The sequence below is a fragment of the Takifugu rubripes genome, chromosome 3 (assembly GCF_901000725.2).
Source record: "Takifugu rubripes chromosome 3, fTakRub1.2, whole genome shotgun sequence".
Lineage (NCBI taxonomy): Eukaryota > Metazoa > Chordata > Actinopteri > Tetraodontiformes > Tetraodontidae > Takifugu > Takifugu rubripes.
In genome coordinates this window covers 9,405,079-9,422,803 of record NC_042287.1, presented here as the reverse complement: position 1 = coordinate 9,422,803, position 17,725 = coordinate 9,405,079, and the positions used below count along the sequence as shown (strand labels likewise).

At 46.3% G+C, this 17,725-nt stretch overlaps 1 long non-coding RNA gene across 1 annotated transcript; it reads right to left on the bottom strand.

Moving 5' to 3' along the window:
• Positions 1–3,962: 3,962 nt before the first annotated feature.
• On the bottom strand, positions 3,963–15,671 carry LOC105419982 (uncharacterized). The gene is made up of 4 exons (XR_966398.2): positions 15,582–15,671; positions 15,389–15,441; positions 4,682–4,772; positions 3,963–4,472 (listed from the first exon to the last, which is right to left on the bottom strand). It is a non-coding gene; the product is annotated as an uncharacterized lncRNA (long non-coding RNA).
• Between the last annotated feature and the right edge of the window lie 2,054 nt (positions 15,672–17,725).

The following is a 17,725-nucleotide window of genomic DNA, read 5'->3' as shown; positions in this document are numbered from 1 at the left end:
ACAATGGTGTCTTTCAAGAGTCATTCTCTTCACTGACAAACTGACACAGCAACAATAGAAGAAGACACTTAAGGAATGGAAAATGTTGTCCGTGATCACACAGGAGCTTTCATCTTGAATGATGCAGGGAGAAAAAAAGGCGCATCTGTAAATGACTGTCAAAAACCAAATTGAGTTTTCCCTCTCGGAGCTGAGCAGGAATGTGAATTCGTGGGTGCATAAGATGGCTCTTTCATATCTTCACCAATAAATGCAATAAAGACGGGCCCAGCATAGCCACCAGGAACACACCAGGAGTGAAATATTCTTTTCCGTGTGGCCCGGTATGAAATGATTCTTCCCTTTTAAGCTCAGCTTTCATTGCATTGTTTTTTTCCCTTCTCCTTTGAGCGCATTTGCTGACCAACAGAAAAGGAAGATGAATGCTTCCATTTCAGATGCCAAAGCCCCCTTCTCTCATCTTCTTCGATCAGGATTTCACATTAAACTTGTAATAGCATACGACCCTGCAAGGCACGATTCTCATTCAGGTGCGCCATGTTATATGAATGAGATTTGGTGAAATGCCAATATTTATGCACATACATTCTCAATGCGGACCCCCCCCCCCCCCCCCCCCCCCCCCCCCCCCCCCCCCCCCCCCCCCACCACATCATCATCTACCTCAGTCCTGGAGGAAGCACAGGTGCAGCCTCCATTTCATACATAAAATTATGCTAAGGGACACAAAAACATGCACAAACGCTACATTTTCCAAGTGTTTGTGAATTGTCCAAACGGACAACAGTGGACGGTCGTCTCCACTCCGGCTACAGTTGTGGGGAAGGTCATCTGTCAGAAGCTGAACTAGGCAGTGGCCATTTGGCATCCCCAGGAGGTCTGCAGAGCGAGGGGAGGCGTCTCTGAAGGACACTTTCCCTCCTCTCCTGCACTCTAATTCAATCGTTCTGACAGGGTAGCGGTGTCCCACTGTCTGCCCGCCCAGTAATCTCTGTGTAATTGAGTTCCCAATCAGCCATCCATCAATAATGCATCTGGTTTCCATGAGGAAAGAAGCAAACGCGCTACTGCACACAGGAAGGAGACAGAAATCTGCCAGGACTGGACAGAGAGATCTATTACTTCCTGATGATCGTTCCCTGGCCTCTCTGCCTTGCGTCATTCCCGGAGACAAGCTACTTCGAATTTCAGATCATGATGTTACTTCAGGCAGCATAACGACGCTGAGCTCTTCTCTGAAAGAGCTGCTGTCGCCCGACACATACAGTGATCATCAGAAAAGAAGAGCAAAACATACAGTATATGAAGCTCCCCCAATAGGGTTTTCATAAAAATGTCTTCCAACACAATACCTAGTTTTCAATAGCTGGTGCCATTGCCCACTTATCAATTAGTGACTAAAGCTGTGGTCCTCCAAGGTTAAACTGAACAGCTGTCTGAATGATTTTCAATTATAAAGCCAGGAAGCCCCTGACAGCTCGTCAGCTCCCACCTCCCTGGCTGCTCTCACAGGGTCATTTATAATACCCAACGCCTGTAATAGATAATTGTGTATCACCACCTCCACACTGTTATCTCCATTTTCAATTTCCGATCTGGGAGCACCTGGTATCCGCTCCACCTCTGCCCTCGCATTATGTTTTTTGGAAGGAGGAAAAAAGAGGCATCCGTATATGGCATACATGACTCGCTAAAATATTAATGGACGTAATTCTTTAAATATTTAGTCAAGTAAAAAGGAAAAAAAAAAAAACATAGATGTCAGACAGATAATATCAGACACGACCTGCAGCTCCTGACAGCCAGACCCCATCAGGCCTGCAGGAAGCCTGCTGTGCAGTCCTTTTTACCCTTGGGTCTGCCAGATTAATGACTCTTTTAAGACCCCATTACACTACATTAGCTCGTTCAGCACGTGCTGCACATTCCCCGCCAAATAAATCACATCACGAAAATATGAATCAATCTCAATAAGCGACTGCACATAATCTGTCTGACGTTAAAGACTATGACAAAGGTTTATACTCGGAGCGGCCAATTACTGTCAGCAGCGGCGGGAGACTGAGCGGAGCTGCTGAAGAACTCCACCACTGCAGCCGTTCTCCCAAATCATACCGTCGAAAATAAAGGTGAGGCAGTGAGTCACAGGTGCGTGTTTGCCTGCGCCGCCTGAACTAGCAGGATTAGAAAAATGACAGATCGGAGGTTCTTTTTCTAAATGTGCTCCCCGTGGAGGTTAATTCATTCAGCGTCTTCCATTTGGAGGCTGCTGTCAGGTTTTGCTGCCCGGCGTGACATTGTGAGGGAGGGGTAATTACATTTTGGTCCAGCCCGGCGACTCAGCGTCTGTGAGGGCTGCTGTCGCTGTCCGTCTTCCTGCAGGCCGCAGCCACCGGAGGAATGTCCAGATGCAGACGCTGCCGACCGACCGGCTCCGGACACACAGATCGTCAGCAAAGTCACTGACGTCCCCGAGACGCTGAGACAGAAGCGTAATGCAGCGGGATTATCGGCGAAATGACAAGCGGAAAGTTGCACTTTGAGCTATTCTCCTCCGTTATTGTTATTTGGTTTTTTCCTTTGGATGGCGTCTGCCTCTGATGTCGAGGCCAGGAAGCCTGAACCAGCAGCGTTTACGTCCCTTTTTCTCCCAGCAGATGTACGACCCGCTGAAGTTTCCACCTTGCACGCGTCTCTCATCATCTCACCGTGAAATCGAACCTCAGCCCTTTGAAGTTGAAGTGGAACACGCCCAGAACTTTTTACAGTCTCTCTGTAGTTCGCGCGTGCACCTGACTACAAAACTCCGTGATGGATTTACAACTTTGCTGATGCTCTCAGTTCATGTGTGGTCATGTTGTACTTGCCCATTGTGTACTATTGATCAGGCTCTGGAGAAACTTGTGACTAAAGCTTAGTCCTATCCCAGCAGAATAAATCACAGTATTGACCCGCGCTTATCAATAAAGGTAATGACAAACATCTGGCCCCACCTTTAATGGAATCGACAGAGTCCTCCTGGCAGCGCTCCAGCATCGGCCACACATAGATCGTGTTGATCTTTTCCAGTGGGAACCCTCCCTTATTATGCAAATAAGAGCAGAGAAATGCAATCCCAGCCTAAATCTAGGTGGTGGTCCTATTGAATTTAGAAGCGAAAATCTCCATAAACACCAAAGGGGGAAAAAAAACGGAAACCTCCCTCTAGTGATGACAGAAAAGCGTCTCAGACCATATCAGATTCATTGTGTCAAAGAGCTCTGGCACAGTGTGACTGTGTCAATGGAGGAATAGGTGAAGGGGGGGAATCGATGGCTGCTCCGCTGAGGTCCAGAGGTGCTGAGCTGGACTTTTGGAGGGGCCTGCACTCTGTCCTGCCTGTCTTGGGCGTGTAAGGTCTCGATCCGACTTGACCATCTCATTAATTGGACACAAACGCACATTAACAGGCATCGATGCTCGTGTAGGTTTGGGTTTTGGGCTGTGAATCAAATCCATCTTAACCTGATTAGCGTTAGCAAAATAAAAATATGTCGAACAGATTTAATACAGTCTCTCTAACTGCAATCAATACGGTCGACCTCGGTAGATATCTGGCATCTCTCATTCTTACGCCAGGACGGGGCTACACCAAAATCTATGATTAAAGCCACGGCAGCTGAGAGCAGGTGGATACCCTGCAGCCCAGTTAGCGTTTCACTGCAGATGACAATCAAACGAACATGCTCAGTGGACTAATAGTAAATGACACAAAATTGCACTCCATTGACAGTATTGAATCCCTAAAGGTACTGCTGCAGCGAGCAATTACAGCTCTCTATCACGCACAATTTGAAAAAACATCATTCTGCTGTAATGGAAATGTTGTTGCTGACATTTTCCCTCATGGAGGAAATGAGGAGCCGTGTTTAATATGCACCGAGCAAACACGGAGGAGAAATATGCAGATGGCTGTGGTCGGTGCGAGAACAACAGAGGAGGTTTGCACCTCCGAAATAATAAAATAAAGCAATAACGGCGTCTGCGGGGTCTCTCCTCGAGCCTCCAATGAGAGGGAGCGGGCTATGAAATTTTATCAGCGTGTCGTAAAACTCGGTCATGTGTCGCTGGGTTTCCATCGTCATTTCTTTTGGGTTTCCACTTCATTTAGTGGATGGACTGGAAACCAGAGAGCCACTGAGTCATAAAGATGTATATGCACACACAGGAACAATTTAATCATGAGAAGGTGCGCATGACACATGCATAAAATATATTATTATTGTTACGATCGTTGTTGTTGTTGATGATAGTGAGGTGTACGCTACCAGTGTATATTTCTATAGCCCACAAAACAATGCACGTAAACATATACAGCAATATACAATTTGCTTTTTGGCTGGCAGTGAGCTGAGGCAGCCTTAAACCAGTCGTTTCCCCACCAATCCTGTTATCGCTGGGATTTGTTCTGCTGGCCTCATAAAAGATTATTCCTGGAGGAGAAAGAATAGACTTGATTAGCTAGACAGCAGTTTAATGGGATTGTCAGAGGCCCTACAATAAATCAGCTTTTGTGATTAAATGGGATCTCCAGTAAAAGTTGTATGTCTCCAAATCAATAACTATTGAATGTTGCCCCCTTTGTTCCAGGCGATGTTAAACAAAAGAGAGAAGGGGAAAAAAACGAAAAAACAAAACCAACCTTTCCAGTCCGTTTATGACCCTAAACTCAGGGGTAAGAAGGGGACTCACTTCTTTCTTTCTTTCTTTCTTTATTTTAGCTCAGAGGCAGCCTGGAAACAAAAAAAAGGGGGGCGATGGGGAGATTTGTATTTAGAGTAAAGACGAAAGCACATGGGAATCGTTGGGGCATTAAGTAAAAGCAAATGGACTTAAGCAGATGTGGATGCATCATAATTGGGCTGATACTGTAAAAGCTTTGGGCGTCTCTAATGGGCAGCCTCAGACAGCTTCCCACTCCTCTCCTCTGTCTGTCTCCATGTGATCACAGGGTCAAAACAACAGGAGCATAACTCACCACCCCGCTGAACACTTGAAAAAGGAGCTGAGCTTTATGCATGAGCGGGAATAAACTGGTGCAGAGGCTCTGAGTCTGCAGCCAGCCCCTGGCCCCGCGCAGCGATGGAGACCTGCTCGGGTCAATTAAGGAGCGGCTGCTCTGATTCCTCCGTGCATATTAACCTCCAAACATGGCCAACACTCAGAGATGTGACCATACATCATCACACAAGGTTAAAAAGAAAATAACATTGGTCATCAGGGTTTTATTTTGAGCTAAATAGATATGGGATTTGGGTTTTGCACAAGGTATCAGGAGGTTAAAAGATTTATTGATGTTCTGAAGCGCATTGTGCTTTTTTGCAAAAACAGGAGAAGGGGGCATTCATCAAAGCACTATAAAATGCTCATATAACAGAAAACATCAGCCTAGCAGAACATTAATGACTTCTTTCACTCAAGTAAATCTGTGTTTCTCCATAAAACACAATTCACATAGTAAATAAAGCAATTTGTAATCATGAAACTAGTCAGTAATAAGTGTTAAATCAACAGTGTTTTCATACAGTAAAGAATTCAGCAGCAAAATAGATACAATATGCCATGAAAACAATGTTAGATCCTTGTAATCCCTGGTAAAAGTTCCCACACTCTCCTCTTGATTATGTATCTGGTGGGATTTTCTGCCAGTTCTGGAGAAATTACCTGAAATGCAGCTTTTATAAGGTATATATGAGTATGAGTGAGTAAAACCATATGTGTGTGTGCGCGTGCGTGTGTATTTATACTGATACAAATGTCAAAACTTAAAAATAACCTGACTCCCTGAATGTGACAAAAAGACTAATGCACTAATAATCAAATCACACCTCTATATTCAAATCTATATTCTTAGAATCTGTTTTGTGTCCCTCTAACATGTAGCTCTGCTAAAATGATGCAGCCTTGAGCGTTTAAACCTTTGTAGAAACAGTAAAAAAAGGTGTTTTTAACAACTAAACTATGTGAGGTCTGAGGAAAACAGCAACCCTGTGCCAAGACAATTCTGAAAGACTTTTTAAAGACTAAATTTGTCTGTAAGGATTCAATGGAGTCAGGGCAGATGAGGACCAGAAACCGTCACCTGAAAGGCACCGGCGCAACTTTTGACCCACTTTTGTTGGAAGCCAGTTTCCCCCCCTTCATCACCCTCTTGTGTAATCACGTCGGCTGAAGTCTGTTGAGCAGCTGCGTCTGCGGCTCTGCTCTGTATCTGCGCTGATGTGTGCAGAACTAAGCTCTGACTCACCCCTCCACTTCACACATCACATCAGATCACAGGGTTGGGAGAGCGTTCCAGGTCCTACCAGTCCACTCTTACATTCCTGCCGCTTTGATACTGGGGGGGCTCCCACGTGTCTGTCCATCATCATTGTCTCCCCTCTCCTCCACCTCCAAAACCTCCTCTAATACCCCCCGTACACAAACCCGCCACTCTCTCTCCACATCCTCCCCCAGCTCAGAGGAATTTGTCAGCTCTGGACAGTGTTTCATTTCTTTACAGGCCACAGGTTTGATAGCTTAATGGCCCCCGCAAAGAGGAGAACAAGCACGCGTGGAGCTTTGCCCGTACTCAATCCATTCAAGCCAATCTTGGGTTTACTGCGCTGGCCGGCTCGTTGCGGTGACGATACATGAACTAGCGTGCTCTGGTTATAGGAAGACTCCCATAAAACTTTATGATTCAGATGTACCTTTCCAACGCCGCAGCTGAAGGGGCGCAAGGACAGCTCACAAGGAGACGCCATTGTCCAGGGTCGAAATGCGTTTCGCACAAAGAAGCATCGGCCTGAGCTGGGTCCATCTCCCTATTCAGCTTCAATTCTCGCTGAGCCACAGCAGAGCTGCTCTTTGTCAGCGCTCTTTCGCCGCCTTTCACTCTGACATCAACAAGTGCGAGTGCCGTCTTTGTGGCCCTCTGCGCCTTGACGGCCTGTTCAATTACCAGGCTGAAAGCAGGCGGCACAAAGCAGCCGAGCACGGGCCGATCTCGCCACCTGAGAGCGCTTCACTGCAGTGTCAAAGCGGTGAGCACCTTAGATGACGGTTCCAAATGCAAATGCAATTTGTGTCACATGGTCAGTTCCAGCAGCCGTTGCTCATCAATCGCTGCTCAGCTTGAGCCAGCTAGTGCTGAAAAACCCCCTGACACACAGGCGGAGGACACGAGCATTCTCCAAGCCTGAACTTTGAACATTGCATCAAATTAAAATGACAATTTTATTTTCAGAATGATGCTGATGGACCTTTATCAACTGTTTGGGTGGGTTCTCAGCTCTGTGGTTAGCTACTGACCTTCAAACCCTGTTTGAGGGACAATCCCATGATGCTACTGTTATCACCCTCCCCCAAACACACACACACACACACACACATACATACCTTCATTCCCTTACCTCTGCCTGTAATAACGAGGCTTATGGTCATTTTCTGCTGTAGGACATTTTATGGCAGTCATAGCTGTGGTTGTTGGCCAGTGGCTGCAGCAGCCTGGCTGAACGAGGCATGAGATGACCCTGAACCGCCACCCCTCCAGCATGCATCACTGGCTCGGCAAAGAGAAGCCAAGTTTGGCGGCCAGGTCTGATCATGACAGAAGAAGTGTAGGGGGGTTAATCTCAGGTGTTGTGAGCAGGTTTTAATATGTGTGGTCGGTGAGGATGCGATATGGGGGATAATTGCTTCTGGGCTTGTCACAGATGGTGCTGGTTTATCTGTTAACTACAGCCAGGCCAGAGCTCTGTCAAGGACATTTTTATTGCTCTGATCTCCTGATCTGAGCTGGGCAATGTCAATCAGTCGTGTAGATGGAGGAATTTCTGTGCAGCTCTATGAAACAGTTTTTAACCTGATTAACTTATTATCAGAAACAGTTGCAGAACATCATCTTTGCAACTGTGCAGCCACAGATGTGGACAAAGTGTGCACAATAGTTAGATTTGGCCTCATTATTATGAACCATGTTTGTTTAATGCAACAGTAGCATCAGAGGACCACATGCAACTGGTGACTGCTTATGGATAAGAGCTGAAATAATCTCCAATAAACTCCAACACTCACTGTAAATGAAAAGAAACAAACTTCTCTTTGAAATACAATGCAGAGAGTTTTACACAGCAGGTGATAATTAGTCACCAACGAAAACCGAGCGGAGTATTCGAAGCGCTTTCACACCCAGGCCAAAGGCAGAGCAGAACGTCAACTCCCAAACAAAGACAGAAAAGCAAGAGTGGCAGGGAGCAGCAGCCTGCCTCTGATCAGAGCTATTCTGAGCAGCCTCCCTGTCAGAACACGCCACAGATGAGGTCTCTCGAGGCGTGGAGAGAGCTGTCATAACAGGACGCCTTGAGGGCCATTCGATCAGGCAGCACAGAGAGGTGTCTCTCTCACACACACACACACACACATACACACACACACATACACACACACACACACACACACACACACACACACAGCCACCGTGTGTGAGTGCTCCTAGTTACACAGCCTGAGTAGAGCCCCGCTGACAGACAGACATCAGTCAGGGGTCTTTATCTTTCCTTTCCTTCTGCATCTATTTTCTCCTTTTCTCTCTCAACTTTGAGCGCACCGGGGGGGGGGGGGGGGGGGGGGGGGCATCACTGACAGCTCTGCTTAAATATTTATGCTGACAGGGAAAAGACAAGAATGTTATCTCCAACAAGATTTGCTCCCATATCAACACATGTTCGGCCTAAGACTCACACATGATATATTTGCTTCCTAGACCCACCCCGACCGACCGGCCCCACCCCGCCCTCCACCCTCGGCCTTTAGTTGAAAACGCATGTGCCTGAATGAAGAGATGGAGCACCGCGATAAGAAAGAAACGCAGCTGCTCTCCTTGGCTGACCTCATCATCGGCGTGTGAAGAAAATAACCTGCAGTTCAAATGAGCAAATACATAAGACAATAAAAAAGAAACTTTACACACTTTCTGAGAATAACACAACATGACCTCTCACGCTCACCCTAAGTTTCCCTCTCAGCTTTCCGACACAGATGGGCTGCGGTTACTGCACTACGGACCCCCCCTCAGAGACATATGTGTGAGAATGAGGCAGCACTGTACACAGATGCCACAACTTATGTGGAGCACGTCCCATTAAAGGAGGGTGGACAGCTTCTCCAATCAACAGATCACCTTTTTCAAGCAGCCCTTTGTTCCCAGCCCCCCAGCAGCTGTCAGCAATTAGCTGCCAGGACAGGACGCAGCGCTGCAGCTTGCCAGTCAAGTCCATTATAGTGAAGCACGGGTGTGGCACCACCAGAGCCGGGAGCTATAAATCAGGGAACGATGCTCTGGAATGCCATCAGCAAAAAAGAAAAAAAAGAAAAAAAACTTCATTATTAAGGTTTAAAGGGAACTGCACGGTTCCAAACCAAACTGTTTCTGGGGATTTAAACTTTGAATCGGAGGGGTACGTGTCTGGTCCAACCAGCGGCACGCCAAGTTTACCCTTGAAAAATCTTATCGCTGACAGCAATAATAAATTGCAATCCGATCGATCAATTATAGACCAGCTTGAACCCCTTAAGTCCTTAAGAATGAGCGGCCGGGGGAAAAAAAAAATCAATTTGCAATTTACATCAGGCTGATGAGTGTTGAAAACACTGAATAAGAGACAGCTCCCATGATTCCGGGATAATTACAGCCAACGCAGGACTGTAGAATAAACATGATGCTGGCTCGGCTAATTACTGCGGCTGTCACAGCGCCTGAAACTCCAGCCATGTTTGTTGTCAGGTATCACAGAGGGGAAGGGAATTGTGATGCATCAGCGGGCGGCAAGTGTGTGGTGACAACCATTTAGTAGTCGGACTTCCTGGAAATGTGACTACCTGGCTGTGACACAATGGTGCCGCTGGAGACAGGAGGCTACTTAGGTTACTGCCCATATTGAGCCAGGATGGTGCCTCGGGTGCCAGAGGCTACTGCCAGGGGAGCTACTCCTCAAAGCCACTGGACCCGTGGTGAAATGAGATCTCTGCAAGTACCAGAAAAGCAGCGGACTATGAGTCGGTTCTAATATTCCTGCAGGCAGCCTGGGATGTGGAAGGCAAGAGTCGTTTTCATCCTCTGCCTCTGTCTCGCTCACAAACAGGCGTGACGCATCAAGATTGCCGCCGTGCATTTTCGGCAAAGACACCGGCACAAAGCCGTACATGCAGAAGTCTTAATGCAAGAGCGGAACCGCAGGAAGATGAATAAATAGTCATGGTCCCCACCGTGTTTTGTTTTGGTGGAGAGACAGAAACAAGAGGCAGAAAAAGGAGCAGACTCAAAGGGTTAAATGTTGGCCAAAAAAAGTGGAGAGGGGACAAAAGCTCCTTTGTAAGGGACAGAAGTTTCCCCGGAAAGGAGGGGAGTGAAAAGAAAGCCACCACTGGCCGGACCCCCAGACCATTGTAAGCAAAGGGGAGTGCAGCCACGCATGACAGATGTCCCGGGCCATTGTTTCCCCTGCAGCCTCCTCTCTGCCTCCTGCTCCGACTTTGGAATTCCACGAGACGGCCTCAGCCTGGGCAAGTCGTTCAGCGCGCCTCGCGCGTTACCCGGCATTCTCTGCCACCTTCCCTGAAATTCCCAGGCACTGCGGAATTCAGGAATGTGCCAGTGTTACAAGAGCGGGGGCTGTCAGAACCTTCCTCTGGACAGGCATGAGCGGGACCACCCAACAGAGCAGCGAAATGCTGCGCCCATCAAGGAAATACTCTCGTAACAGTGGAAGCTGCGACAACGTGACCCAGAAATCAATAAGGATCAATAGTATTTCCAATCATCCAGGTTATACCTAGTTTAGCCTCCAGTCCATTGGGGGGGGGGGACCAGAAGTAAACTGTTAACCGAAGGACAGGTGGAGGCTTTCTGCAACATGAAGAGGCGAGATGTGGTGTTTTTTTTTTATTTTTACAAAGCAGAAGCATTTTTAAGTCCCCATTCAGCAGCCCCCCATGTGGCAGAGCTGCAGCGGCTGCTTGTCAGGCTGTCACTCACAGCCACAGTGTGCCAGTGGGAAGTGATGGCAACAATGGTCCCAGTTTGGTTAATGGCTGAGAGAAACAGCAGACAGTCCTTCATTTCTACGCCTCGCTAACACACTGTCTGTTCTCTGTCCCATTCTTCTCCTTTTGGCCTCAGCCACATTCTACACTCACTCACTCACACTCCAATCAGTTACCCCACCCCCGCCCGCCTGTTAACATTCATTTAAAAAACAACCCCACTCACGCGCGCACACACACACACACACACAGACACACACACACACACACACACACACACACATTCCAGCGGAGCACGAGCATGAGTGACAGAGAGCCAGAAAGAACTAAACAGAATGGAAAAGTCTGTTTGAAAGCGATGAATGTTTACCAGGTGGATCAATGGCCGGCGGATAAATCATTGGGCGAGTTGCACTAATGCAGACCTGCCCCTCCAACAAGTGCGAACCCTCCACAGCACACGGGCGCGAAACCCCGCTGACCCCACACTAAACCCTGCATCAGCACAAATCCAACCGCCGCTAGCCGGGGCGCAGCCCTCCAAACTTTACAGCAACGCAGCTTTTTTTTTTTTTTTTCTCAAAATGATAGAACCCTGAGAATCTCTCTGTGTGGCGGCACCCTGCAGCTAATCTGTGCAGTTTTGGTGACCTTGTGCAAACTCCATGTGTTAGGAGCTTCTATTTACTCTGATAAATTCCATTCAGCTCAATCGCATTTATAAAGCATGGCTGGAAAAACAGCTGAGCAGAGTGTCGCACAATAGCATTAAAATACAGAAAAGGGATCAAAGGGTTTGGAGATAAAAGAGACCAAATCTCACCGTCAGAGGCCAAGCAAGAAGATGTGCGTCAAGAAAAGGGTTTGTTTTTTTTAAAAAACAGGCACCGAGGGGGGCCCACACAAGGTGGAGGCAAACCTTTCAAATAGTAAATAATTCAATTTTCTTCTATTGACTAATAGCTACGCACAGCGATTTGAAACAGGCAGCCCACAGATGGGGGTGACTTCCGTGGCGCATGATGGTATAAACACTGTTGTAGCCCCAGGAGGAGTCATGTATCATCGGACCTGAAGAGACACGTGAGAGACACGCTTACAGATTCAAATGGCCTATTAGTAAGCTAAAGCGTGATCATCCTCAGTCAGCATTCCTTTTAAATATTTCCTAGTGTTCTTTTTTGAAACAACATCAACATCTGTGAATGCTCATCCCAAATCCCCCCCTTTCCCTTTTTACTCTAAATCTGCACATCTGTTTGATTACTGACTCGTAAAGATGACTCTCAAACAGAGCTGAGACCCCCTCGGTCATTTCCTGTGACTCATGTGTCACGTCTGTGTCATACAACTCTGTAACCTAATGTTTCTCCTTGTAACTACTCCAGGTTCTTATTTCGTGGAACATGTGCTGTCCTTTCCCTCGCTGCCCCGGAAGTGCACGAGTGAACCGCCGCTACGTCGCCGGAGCTTATTGCCCGTCTCGTCTGTCAGGTTAACGTCAGGTGAGAGCCAACATTAGCGTCTTTCTTAACGCGCTCGTGTCCGGTGGCACCACTGAAAGCTTAGAGCAGGAACTCACTGTGGCCCCCTCCCACTTCTTCAACTGAAATGTCCTCCATAACTCAGCAGCTCTGACCTCCAGACCAGCAGGTGGAGAAAAGCTCGACATATGGCCGTTCGCCGTCCGCAGGCCGAGCCCGCACCCAGCCGGCGGACCCCTGGGTAAAATCGAATGAATGCATGTAAACATTTAGCCCCCCGTGCACCGTGCCACGATCCCCTGCGTGAGCTTAGGTGACCCGAGTCAACATCAATCAGAAAGAACACAATGGGAAGAGGCGCATGGGAAAAAGAAACGGGGTCAGCCTCACGTCCAATAAGAGAATTCGGATGGCATTGTGGGAACAGATCAGTCCTGGTCTCCTGGCTCTGGGCACTCCTGCCCCTTCAACTGCAAGGGGCAATTATGAGGAACCCTCCATGCATCCGCTTCGGAGATGAGTGTATAATCTACTTGGGAGGATTTACAACTAATCTGCCATTTTTGCTCTCCAAATTAAATCACAATAGGATACATGCATCGATATGATGATTTCAAAGGGAGGCCAGGAGGAGGGGGGGGGGGGGTTACAGACGGCCGGGGCGGCATTTGCAAGGATTTGCAAATGATACAAGACAAAATGTTTTATGGCTTAGTTGAAACAGTTAGAAATGATAACAGCCCCAAAAAACTTAAATTGAGCCACAACAGTCCAGAAGCTCTTTCTTACAGCTGAGATCTCCAGCATCAAGTAACTGGACGGAAAATGGCTGTTTTGGCGGCTGCGGGGACAGAATTACCCTATTTGACTGTGTCCTGAGATAACAACTATCAGCAGAGTCATGCAGGAGTAGTCTCGCCTTCCCTGCTGCAACCTGCTGCAATCATAGCGTCATCCTGGGGTCCAGTTCTATCAGCCTGGAGCAGCTACATTAGAATCCCAGAGATAATGACAACTGACAGAACAATGACTCTGCTCCTGTCTGGGCGGCGGCAGCAGCAGTCAGGCTAAACAGGCTTAAAACACACACATATGAAGTTGGTGTGGATCCGCAAATATGCCTCGCCTTTTTTAAATCAGCGCCAGACGGTAAAAACAGTCTTTCATCTCTTCTGCATTCTCAGAATCCCGTCACCTTCCACGGATCAACGCCGGCTGGAGCCTGGGCCGCCATCCACAGATGCAAACACACGGGTTCAACACTTCAAGCACTGATGTGGGAGGAGACACGAGCAGCTGCAGATTCACAGCAACATCGGTGAGAGGAGAGCTGCAAACAGACCCTGGACAGGTTCTCTTAGTCCAGTTCTGCAGTCCAATATTAAGCTGGAGCCCAAAATTGAGAAATGATTCCTTATTTACTGTTAATGTGGTCACTTGGTGGCTGAGGTTGGGGGGTACAGTTGTCCACCGTGATCACTAGAAACTGCTGAAAATAGACGTCTTCAGCTGCTCCATGACTATATTCACCCCACCCCTGACACCCCCCCCCCTCAACACCCCCCCCCCCCCCCCCAAATGAATCCTGCAGAGATGCTTCACTGCCAGGATGAGCTCCATATTTTTCATTTGTTATTGCATAAGAAATGTTCTGCGGGAAGACAAATCCGTAAACAGCATTAGCTAGTGGCTCCTTTCGTCTCTCTCGTTCACTACCCCCCCCCCCCCCCCCCCCTCCACCAGCGCTGCCTGGTCCCAGGACGGTGGCCGGCGTCTCTGCCCACTGCGCCTGCTGGAGCACGGGGACCTGCAAGAATGGAGCCTATTCAAGAGCCTGGCCCCCAGATGCTCACCAAAACGGTCCTTGAGGCTAAAGCAGGAGCAGAGAGCAGGAAAGGGAGATAGCAATCTGATAGCCTATCATTACCAGTCCAAATAAAGGCTCAGGCTCTACCACTGCACCCGCCATTGTGGCTATAAGTGACACTCTTTGTTTCACCTATAACAGCAAAATAGTTAATGTAATTGCAGTTAAATTCTCTAACATGTTACATTGATTCAAATCCCTGGTGATTCATTTAGGAGTGGTTAGCCTTCCATTAAACTAACCTTCCCTCTAACGCCACAGTCACCTTAATGATTAGGTCTGTTGGGGGATAATGAGGAAATGCACGATTTTTAATTGCACCCTGTCCTCTTCAGGATCAAACCCTCGCTGCTGCTGCCGCTAGTGCACAAAACTGATGTGATGTAAAGGGAGAAAAGGTACAGATCAATGCAATATTAATGTATCAATCAGCACCAAGGTATCCAGCAGCAGGGGAAACAGCAATGTGGCCCTTGAAAACATGACCCTCGGCCATACGATCCCTGCACTGCTCCTATCTCTGAGTGATAACATATATCGAATATAGACTCAAACATGGCCCCGCTCCCTGGGGTAATGACAGAGGAGTGGACGGTGGATATAAGCTGTCAGGCTGGCCTCCTCATGTGTATATTTGTGAAAGATCCTTTCTCGGGAATATCATCTGACTAAAATATCCAAATAGTGCCACCTTTAGCTTTAACACACTTTAGAAGATGTGGCAGTGATTTTAGTTGTCACCAAGAGTTTTGTTTTCCATATTATATTCTTAATACTTCATAATTTGCAGTGAGCTGTAAAAGGGCCAGTTTGAAATATTTTATGAGATCCAAGCAAGATTCAGTTCCAAATTAATCGAAAGGTTGTGCTGCACTGCTGACAAGCCTGACACCTAGTGGCCAAAATCTAGTGGTGCAGTTGAAGAAATGGGCAAAAAATAAATAAAATGAGAACAGTGCTCATCGGTACTCACTTGGCAGCACTTCAGTCACGTTTTCTACTCAAATGTGAAACATTCAACATCTCCTAAGATTATTGAAATATCAAAGGTGGCAACACAAACAGAACTTCGTTTTAATTTCACAATTTATCTCACTGCAGCGCTCAATTTGCGAAGTACGCACGAGTGTAATTCAGAGAAATGCAGTTGAAGAACTTAAAACTACCGTTTCAGCGGATTTGGCAGCGCCTGGTGGGGAGAAACCAGATTGCGAAATTTGAATAGCAGTTATTTTTCCTCCATTTTCCCACTAAATGTGTGGGCGAACCTACGGTGGCCGCGGGAGGACAAAATGAGTTTTTCCATTACTGCATCTACAAATACATCAAATCCAAATGTTTATTGTTGCTGATGTGTTTAGAGGTTAGATGAGGACAATTAGTGAAAGTAAATTTTAATGTCATCACCTGCACCAAGCAGCCTGCATTCATACATTTAAATAAAATCATGTTGAAATACATCTGTTTAAATGTCAAATGTCACAGAGAGCAAATTTAAAAGCAGTCAGGTTCACTAAAATCCAGACCATTATACGGACCTGGAAACAACAATACAATATTAAAATCAGTCTGTGAATACAGACGATGTTCTGTAAGTGACGATTTCGTTTTTTTTAGACTTCAGAAACACCGTTTCCACACCTGCTGCTGTCTGACCAGTGACCTGTCTGGAGAACAGAGTGCCAAGTCTCATTCCAGCATGATCCAGAGCGCCGTAACAAGGAGCAGGGTCATAGGTAAGGCGACGGACGTTGTGTGTCACACCTGCAGCACCTGCTGCCTTTATAAAGATCCTGAAGTGAGCACACCAGTGGGTCCCCCAGCTGTTGAGTCTGAAGCGGAAGAGGAGCTCATCCACAGCTTCATCAAAGGGACGCTGCAAGAGCTCCAGAGCAGCAGAAGCTGAACGTTACCAGACACCTTCACGCTTCCTCACGGTGAGCCTGTTTCCATGTCCTGAGATGTTGAAGACTTCCTTATGGAAACCATCCTGTTTGGTTGACAGTCATGGTTGTCTGTTAGGTGGCCTGAGGATGAGCCCACAGCTGTGGTGTACCTTCATCTTCTTCCTCTGTTTTTGCAGTGAAGAGACAGTTGTAGCAAAGCCCAGATCAACGCGGCACGTATTTCCATCACATTTATGGATCTTTAAATATGTTGTAGATATTGCTATTTTATTTTTTTATTTTTTTTATCTGCTTTTCCTAGATGGTGTTTACATCAGGTGGGAAAAGGAGGCAATACCTTCCACGTCCTCAAAAGACATTCTGAGGGGACCTTTAGCCATGATTTTAGCCGCTATCTGGATAAAATCAAGACTAAAGCTTTTGTGGAGTGGCTGGCCAGCACTAAGGAGAGGTGAGGTAAAGCTGTGCTGCAACTAATATGGCTCATTCCAACACTTTTCTCTGATTTTCAATCATTATTGTTGTTATTATTCTTGCAGGTGTCGTGAAGCTATTTTCCAACCAGCACAAATTTAGACTACCGGTAATCCAGATTATCTGAGATGTGGCTCAACAGCATCAAAGATCCCGCACATCAAAAATCGCATTTTGTTTATTTGTTCACAGACATAAAGTACAGTTTTATGCCATAAAATCAGAAAGGTAAAGCAGAGTAATCATCTGCAATCTCCCAACTTCCTTTTTTATTTTGTTGGCTGACTCGTGGATTACTGGAGAAAACACGCACGTCCTCGGTCATGGGCTTGTTTTTATTTTCCTGCTATAGGAATGAAGGTCAGTGATTGATGTAAAGCCAGATGCATCGTGGGTTCAAGTCTGATGCACACAAATGTATTTTCAAATGGTTTAATTTTAGAATAAAATCTCATAATGCTATGATAAAGACTTTTCTGCTTGATCTTTTACTTCAATATGATTTTTTAAACATTTGTATTTGACTTCAGCATTTATATGTTCCTATAAATATTCATAAGTTTGAAGGTAAATATTAGAAATGTTTCCTCACTGGATTTATCTTAAACTTTAGTTTCCATTTATTCTACAGATTAAAATGACACGTCTAATATACATTTATATATATATATACACACACATATGAGGTATGTGTGTAAAACATTACTAAACAAATAAAATGTGAATTTTCTCTCAATTTCTACCAAAGATTTTTAACAAAATGTGTTGGTAAGGGGTACAGTCCAAACTATATTCCCAGCCATTTGTTACCGTCAGCGACGTTATTTTCAAAATAATTTTATAACCTGTTATCCTTTGGAACTGGCTATAAATTTTCTGTATTTTTTTAACAAAACCTGAGTTTCAAGATGATCAATGTCAAGTGTTTT